The 9,298-nt window shown below is 33.9% G+C and overlaps 1 long non-coding RNA gene across 1 annotated transcript; it reads left to right on the top strand.

Annotated features, from left to right (window-relative positions):
* The first annotated feature begins 1,312 nt into the window (after positions 1 to 1,312).
* LOC130049411 (uncharacterized) lies at positions 1,313 to 7,777 on the top strand. The gene is made up of 4 exons (XR_008797896.1): positions 1,313 to 1,469; positions 6,064 to 6,136; positions 6,282 to 6,383; positions 7,708 to 7,777. It is a non-coding gene; the product is annotated as an uncharacterized LOC130049411 (long non-coding RNA).
* The last annotated feature ends 1,521 nt before the right edge of the window (positions 7,778 to 9,298 follow it).

Raw genomic sequence — 9,298 nt, 5'->3', positions numbered from 1 at the left:
TATTGTGTGGAAATTAATACAGATTTTCAACTTTCAACCATTAATATTGATAACTTCTAGTTACCAGATCCCACCACTGGTATGTCCAGGAGTCCTTGTTTCCCCAACATTTTATTTTGCATTCCTTATAGGAGTTATGAGATTCATCACTGTTCATTATCTTTACGTTTCCTAAGTCACGTGAGGATGGAGCTAACTTAAATGTACTATACATACATGCTTCGGTGACTGTATGCAGAATCATTCATCGTCTGAACTACAAGGAAATTGTATATCGAAATCCAGTATCAATGGCTTGACTGATTAAAAAAACCTTAAAACACGTCAATCGGAGAAAATAGAAATACATGGCTTTTTTAAAAGACAATATAGCTATAGAATAACATATTGTTAAGGATGTAACAATCTATAAATCGGAATGTAAAGGGCCTCTATATTTAAATTGTGACATAGACCCCCCTCCCATAATTTAGTAGCACATCAACGTTTAATTATGTAATTTACAATGTCCCAATATGTCCATTAATACTTTAGCTAAGAGATTTGGCGTCTTATCTTACTGAAAAGTTCGTTAACATTTAGAGTTATGTCGCCTTATGATTGTTAAAGCTCTATTCATATTCATCAATTGATTGGTTTTTTAAAGCCTTTATTTATATCGACCACAAGGTTGACAATATTTCTCTCTTTTCTTATCAGTCCTTTTTGTAATAAAGAAAATTATATCCAAAAGGCAACACTGGACAATCTTGTGCTGGTGCAACTCCACAACTCAGGGGTTATTGATTCGTTACCTCGAATTAACCCCTGACATTAAATACCCTCCCCTGTTTAAAGGCCTTATTCACCTAGCATAGGTCTAAATTTTGCAGTCCTTCACTGGTAATGGTGACGTCTCCATATGAGTGAAATAGTATCAAGCGGGGTGGTACCGTACAAGTTTTACATGTTAAACAATATACAATCAACTATCCTCGTTCAGATAATATTTTATATAAATGCTATTTAGTACACCTCTCATATACAGATAAAGAGAGCATATGTTACATAAATCTGTTCATTTGTTTCTTTGTCTCAAGTTGCTTGTTCGTAATACGTGACTGATATTGATGAATAAGATGCGATTATTTACACTAATCATAACTACAGCATTTAATGGCGTGCCCGTCTATTTTTACATGTTATATAATTATCATTCAAAGCCCTTGTGTTTGTAACCCTTTGTTCATCTGTTCTACTTTCAGAACTCATTGATTGGTTGTAATTGGTGAAACCATCAACGAAATCATACGTCAAAAACTCACGATCAACAAGTCTGCATGATACATATTCAATTATGTGAGCTCTCTCTCTCTCTATATATATATAATGCAAATTGTTCTAACGACTTCGATCTACTAGCAACATATTATAAATCTGAAGGTTTTAATCACGAGAGATCTATAGCACGGTTTATTCCTCATCCTTAGGTAAGATTAACGAACATTGAATAAACCGCCTTTTCATCGTCTTGTCAGGGTGTTTTCCTCGTAGCCAATGGTACAAGACGGAAATGTATATAAATATTATAAATATTGTAATATAATGTTATCCTAATGTGGTTGTATAAGACATAACACTATTTTTAACAATGGGGAAAGAACAATTGATCTTCGTCTGAATTTTCCTGTTATTCTCGATAAGTATCTGAGATGTTATTTTCATCATGCATAATAATTCGTCAGATTTTTATGTTACCCGAATCACTAAGGCGGCTTGAAGTCGTTAGTCCGCCGTCCTGCGTTAACAATATCATATTTTTAACTTCTTGAAAACTACAAGGTCAATTGTCACCATTGTTCGTGAAAATCCCCTTTAAATTAAAGGGAATATTTGAAAGTGTGAAATGCATGAAATTAGCAGAGAAATATATCAATAATCACTATAAATAATCAAAATGAAACACTATGACTAAGATTGATAGCTAAATATTTATTTTTATTGTTATTTTGTTGTATAACACTGCAAAATCCTTGAAATCAACACAATAAACCAGTGAGAAGATTGAGAATTTTCCATTAAATCCGTCATTGAGAAAAACGTCTACTTTCTGAGAATATTAAGATCAATTCTATGTAAAAATCAAAGAAATCAGATAGGGTCTGGCCACTCAATGTCACAGATTTCTTTGATTTTCACAGTATTAACTTTACTTGCACCATCTTACATAATTTCAACCCCATCACCAAATTTCTACCATCCGTTGCCATGGAAACCGACAGCAGTCTATGAGGGCTAATTGAACTGCAAAATTCAGCCCGTTTTACTCATGTTTTGTCCTTGTGGCATATTAAAAATTAAAAAAAGACAACTAATTTTTTCCATAAATCTCGATTCCCCATAAAATTCCCTCCTTATTTATGATATCTATATCAACCTATGGTAAAGAGTGTGTTACTGACCGCTGTACCAATTTATTATAATTTGGCACTTTGCCAACAGTGATTTTTTGTTGGATTTCATTGATTAATTTAGAGAATTTGGAAATACATACAGCATAATCAACTGCCATCAAAGGATGTCCATATGAAAGACTCTTAATATATATTAAAAGATTAATGGTGAAACGTAGTGTAATTGATCTGTAGTAGCACGAAAACTGTAGATTTGGGCATTTTGCCAAAAAGGGATTTTTTGTTGGATTTCGTTGATGAATTTAGATAATTTGGAAAATACATACAGCATAATCAACTGTCATCAAAGGATGTCCATATCAAAGTCTCCTAATGTATGTAAAAAGATTAATGGTGAAACATAGTGCAACAGGTGTATTGTAGCACGAAAACTGTAGATTTGGGCATTTTGCCAAAAATTCATACTAATGACAAAAGAGTTCCTCATTGACAATATCTTCGTGGTCTTTGGTGATCAGGTCTTCCAACAGTCTGTTGGAATTCCCATGGGCACGAATTGTGCTCCTTTGTTAGCTGATCTGTTTTTATATTCATATGAAGCAGAATTTATTCAAAAACTTCTACGTGAGAAGAAAAAATCTCTCGCTGTGACCTTCAATTCGACTTTTAGATATATCGATGACGTTTTGTCTATTAACAATGATAGCTTTCATTCATATGTCGATTTGATATATCCCTGTGAGCTCGAAATAAAGGACATCACAGAGTCGTCCACTTCTGCTTCATACTTGAATATTTTATTGAAAGTAGACATTAACGGCAAACTAACAACTCAACTGTATGACAAACGGGATGGTTTCAGCTTCTCCATCGTCAACTTCCCACGTTTATGTAGCAATATTTCATTATCACCTGCATATGGTGTTTATATATCTCAACTGATTCGATATGCAAGAGCTTGTTCTGGGTATAGTCAGTTTTTAAATCGAGGTAAACTACTGACAAACAAGTTGATGGTACAGGGATTTCAACAGTCTCGATTGAAGTCAGCATTTCGCAAATTCTATGGTCGTTATAACGATCTAGTTTGTCAATACAAACTCACATTGGATCAAATGCTGTCTGACGTGTTTCATACCGATTGTTAAGCCGTTCTTGGCACACTGATTTTGACTGCGGATAACTCCGTTTACCTGATCAGGATATGGGGCTCACGGCGGGTGTGACCGGTCAACAGGGGATGCTTACTCCTCCTAGGCACCTGATCCCACCTCTGGTGTATCCAGGGGTCCGTGTTTGCCCAACTATCTAATTTATATTGCTTGTAGGAGTTATGAGACTGATCACTGTCCGTTATCTTCACCTTGCATAATACAATGTACACCATTTTCAGTTAAAATGAACACTATGAGCAATTGATATTTCAAAGGCCTTATTCACCACCTTTCTCCACTCTCCTGGCCCTGACATGATCAATTATCTGCCAAAACGCGGACGTCCTATGGATCTTCTTAGTTACATCGATCCTTTAATTGCAGGGACTTCAAAAACAACATGTAAATTATATGATAACAAAGCTATTTTCAAAGACTTTTTTCCGCGAGCAAGAAACGTAATTCAAAATAAATTTAGATTATAATTGATTTTCTTTTACAGAGCAGGGCCGCATCACACAATAGAAGAACTTATCATTATATACTCCAAATAGTCTCTATGTGTGCTATAATATATACCAGTTAGCTCAGATTTTGCTAATTGACATTGTGATTTTAAGGTGAACAAGGATTTAGTTATGTAAATTTATACTTATAAATGTAATCACAAAAAATAATGAAGTTGACGATATTTTAAAACTTTGTAACATATTTAGTCTTAGTTGCATATTATTTGTAAAAATCAGAGCCTAGACCCGTAGCAGAGATTCTGAAAGTGGGGTGGGGTATTCTAACAAACAAACATCTGTATAAAACACAGCCCCCCTTTTTGATCACACGTTAATCATATGTTCAAAATTTTATATGTTTATCATATGTTGAACATATGCATTTTTCATTTTGTGTTAATCATATGTTTGAAGTTTTCACTATAATCAACATGTTTCACAAAACATATGTTCACTGATGATAAAATCATATGCAAGGTGAATATAACGAACAGTGATTAATCTCATGACTCCTACAAGCAATACAAAATAGATAGTTGGGCAAACACGGACCCCTGGACACACCAGAGGTGGGATCAGGTGCCTAGGAGGAGTAAGCATTCCCTGTTGACCGGTCACACCCGCCGTGAGCCCCATATCCTGATCAGGTAAACGGAGTTATCCGCAGTCAAAATCAGTGTGCCAAGAACGGCTTAACAATCGGTATGAAACATATGTTTAACATATGTCATGTGTTTAACATATGTTAAATATATGTTGCTATTTTACCTGAGTGCAATTTATGTGTCCCAAAGATACTTGACAACAAATTTAAAAACAATTGAAATGGTAGTGATTAACGCATGGTGGACAACGTACGACGACGGATGCAGACCCATAAGTTACTAGAAATGCTCGGGCGGCTTACCATGTTTTATTTTGTACAAAAACTATCGCATGTCACATACAATTATACAACTATACACTTCTTTCATTACAAATGTTTTAAATATAAGGTTACATTTAAATCACACGCACTTCATCCCATACATCTGAATTGACAAAGCACTTAAATCAGCTGATGATAACAGGACGTAATCATGAGAATGTGCTTCATAAAGGTGATAAACATGACACTTCATACATATCTCGTGATGTCTCATTTTATAAAATTCTCATCTCATACTGAAGTGGAAAAACCACTTCTATTATATGTGTGAGAAAAAAAAACCTCAGTTAATTTGGCTTGAAATATCATGTGCACTAATTGGACACTAATTATGTATATCGCAATAAGAGTGGATTTCATAAAATTCACATTTCATAATGAAGCGAAAAAACACTTATACTGTTCATATTTGTATTAAATAGAAATCAATTTGGTTCGATTGATTGATTGATTGATTGATTGGTGTTTTCCGCCACACTCAACAGTATGTCATATGTACTAATTAGATACTAATTATGTTTGTCGTAATAAGAGTGGCTTTCATAAAAATATTTCAATGTCATAACTTCTACTAGTCATATTTGCAGTGTTGAACAATTAATGTAGTTTGAAATACTATTAGACACCAATTATACAAAGAGTAAGTCCATGTAACACGTGACCCTTCACTTAAAAGCTCTTGACATCTCTATATTAGTTTTTGAAAAAATAACATTGTATGGGTATAATTGCATAACAATGTACACTCTCCCTAACTGTCTTAAGTCAAGTAGTTTATACACTATTCTACGTAAATAACCTTCCGTCCATAGTTGATAAATACATAAATGAATAAAAAATAAAGGAACATATAATTCCATCAGTTTACATATTTCAGTTAGTTTGTGTCTTTAGTCTAGATAGAGATTACGTAATAAACCCAAACTCGTATCAAGTTAGTTTATTTTTTATAGCAAAGAAAACGTCCTACTATTTGTAAAAAGCTTTTCCTGGATAAATGAAGGTTATTATTATTATTAGTATTATTCAGACACCACTATGGCGACTATTATCATCATTATTATTATTATCATTATCAGACAACACTATGGCGATGCATCTCTTATCCGAGCGAACCATAACTGACAGAAGATTCAGAGGGAACGGGGTAAAGTGAGTACCATAAAGCGATATTGCAATTCGAATTGATGCAGTATGCAAAGAATAATGCAATACTGCCTTCATTGTTTGTGGTTCTGAAAAATATCAAAACAAACAAATGCTCAAAAATATATTCAATGGCGTCTTTGTTTTTAAGATCCCCGTCAGTGTTATCGAGTTTGAAAAGTAACCTAGAAACAAAGGATGCAAAGGTTGCCGGGAAGAGGAAATACGAGACTGAGAAGATGATGCCCAATAAGTATGTTCTTACATGCTCCACACACTCACAATATGACAACGATATTAAAGAAGCATGATCCACACACATACAATATAGTGACAATATTAAACACACACGTACACTATAATGACAATATTAAACACACACGTACAATGTAATGGCAATGTTAAACATACACGTACATTGTAATGATAATATTAAAGACACATGTACAATGTAATGACAATATTAAATACACACATACTATGTAATGGCAATATTAAAGACAGATGTACAATGTAATGGCAAAATTAAAGACACGCGTACAATATAATGACAATATTCAACACATTTACAATTTAATAATCCCAATGTTATTTATTAGAACTGTTTTGATTGGACAAAGATAAATCTAAACGAGAATTTACACATGGATAAATCCAAAAACGCTATGTATTCATACGCGCTTGAAAACAAACAACATAGTGCTGGGAAACTATTCTTATCGAAGTTGATAATACAGGGAACGCATTGGAATTATAAGAATAAGTAGCCACTGCCTCTCATACGTATAACTTTTATAGTTATTGGCCCTTTGCATATTTGTGCCGCGCACAATTCCGTGGACAGCTTTCCGAAATTTGCCATAAGCTTGACTGGCCACAATCTAAGCATGCATTAAATACATTTTGTATGATTCATTTAACAAGTTATAGCTATTTTAGGAATGCACATTATGTATTTTATCGTATGTTGTGATTTCCATGCGGTCTCGGTTACTCACATGGTATACTTAAAACATGCATTTATAGTTATTTGCTTGTCTGATATGATACTTGCCTGGCTTATATTTACTTCTTTATTCTGTTATGTAATTTCCTTGATTTGATTTGTTAATTTTTTACTGGATTTTCACGTTTATACAGCCCTTTATTGAAAATTTAAACTATGGAACGCACTTTGTGTCATAATCGTGATGTACAACTTTATTACACGTTTCAATTGTCAGTTGAAAGTCGTTTGTGTGATTATGTCTTGGCATTTTTTATGATGTGTACATGGGATCTTTACTTTTCTGTGTAGCTCTTCACCATTTATTCATTCACTAAAGTGGTTTAACTGACTGCGTCTTGTCTAGGCAGTACACAACCAATTGCAGTCAACTAATTTACATCACTATATAATATCACTACTTATACATGTAGTAATGTGTAAATTTTCCCTTTTTGAGAATTATTATAACGATTAAGTGGAACACAGTACATTCATTCAGTTTCAGGCTGAGAAGAGCTAACATTAGAATCCGGATTTGATTATCTAATTGATGGACTTTTTTAAATGAACGTTTTCACGTCTGTTTCAGTGGTTTAGTCAACATGCGTTTGTTGGTTTTAATGACATTGATGTGCCTTTGCGTCCAAAGGGCCTACTTTCAAGGTAAGTGAAATAATTTGAAATAGTAGAAATTCAACTTAACGCTTTATCTATGAATTTGTAAAAATAGGTACAATTTTGATATATATGTATAATATAATGTAAGCTGAAATCATTACATTTCGTGTGTGTGGGTGGGTCGTAAGGTAGGTCATTTAATGCGGATGTAATGACATTGGTGTGCCTTTTTGTTCAGAATTCCTACCTTAAAGGAATATGTGTCGTATTGAATAGTTTTTTTTTTATTTCAATGCTAAAACCAAGATCAAAATTGAGTCAGTATGACAATCTATATAAACGAAGCACTTTGACAATGTCGACAAAATAGATACGGATATTAAATAATAACTGGTCTACCCAAGGAGAAAGTGGTGGTTTTCGTATACATGTTTTTGGGGGAATGATATTCATACTGGGTGTACGCAAGCGCGAGAGAAAAAAAAATATTAGAAACATTATCGGCGATAGGATTTAATTTACAGTATGTAATCGCACTGAATGGTGATTGCGTGTTAAACATGATATTAAATTCACTCCATTGTTCAAAGATGTTCCATCAACCCTGCTTTCTAGCTTACTTACTTTTATCACTGAATTTGTCCCCCCAACAGCCTGCAGACCATTCACGCTTTCACATCACCTTGGTATTGTTTTCTTGTTGCAAACTCACGTGAATATTTTGAAATGGGCCGATTACTACCCGACTGGGAGAATACATAATTATATATGAAACTAACTTGATTAATTTTTAATCCGATTGAGTTAATTTCATTATTTGCATAAAGTTTATAACTTATATAGCTTGATATAAAAGACGTGTGTTTATTACTAAGATGATACCCAAAGATAACGGGACATATAACTTTAAAAGTTAGAAAAATAATTCCAGTAGTAGTAGTAGTAGCAATCCTATTCCACTATTGATATATCTAGGCGTCTGTATTTGCCCCCTTTCTAGATTTGGCATTTTTTACATGATTTGTGTGATATTTCACTTTTCGCTATCTTCAGATTGCAATGCAATGCACAATGTATATAATGGTTCCCGTGTAATGATTGGTTACCTGAGATTCGCCATAGCTTGAACATAATTTTTAAAATTTTGTGAGAAATACAAACACGATGTAGTACTTCCAAATATTGAGTACTTCCACAACCATTATTAGTGTACCATATGCACTACATAGATATTACAACAATTAAATGGGTATTTAATGAAAGGTGAAGATAGCGAACCGTGATTTATCCCATAAGTCGCATAAGCAATACAAAATATATAGTTGGATAAACACGGACCCTGGACACACCAGTCGTGGGATCAGGTGCCTAGGATGAGTAAGCACCCCATGTCGACCGGTCACACCCACCGTGATGATGCGTCTTTCTAGTCATTTTTCAGGGAGTGTTTTTTTTTATTGACAGCTATAAACTCCTGTCTAGGCATGCCAAATGGATACATATATGGATGGCCAGAAGGTGGTTGCCGTGCATATTTCACTTGTGTAAATAGTCGCAGTGTT

Source organism: Ostrea edulis, chromosome 8 (assembly GCF_947568905.1).
Source record: "Ostrea edulis chromosome 8, xbOstEdul1.1, whole genome shotgun sequence".
NCBI lineage: Eukaryota > Metazoa > Mollusca > Bivalvia > Ostreida > Ostreidae > Ostrea > Ostrea edulis.
Note: the sequence above shows the minus strand (reverse complement) of the source record. Positions and strands in the feature narration are given on the sequence as shown.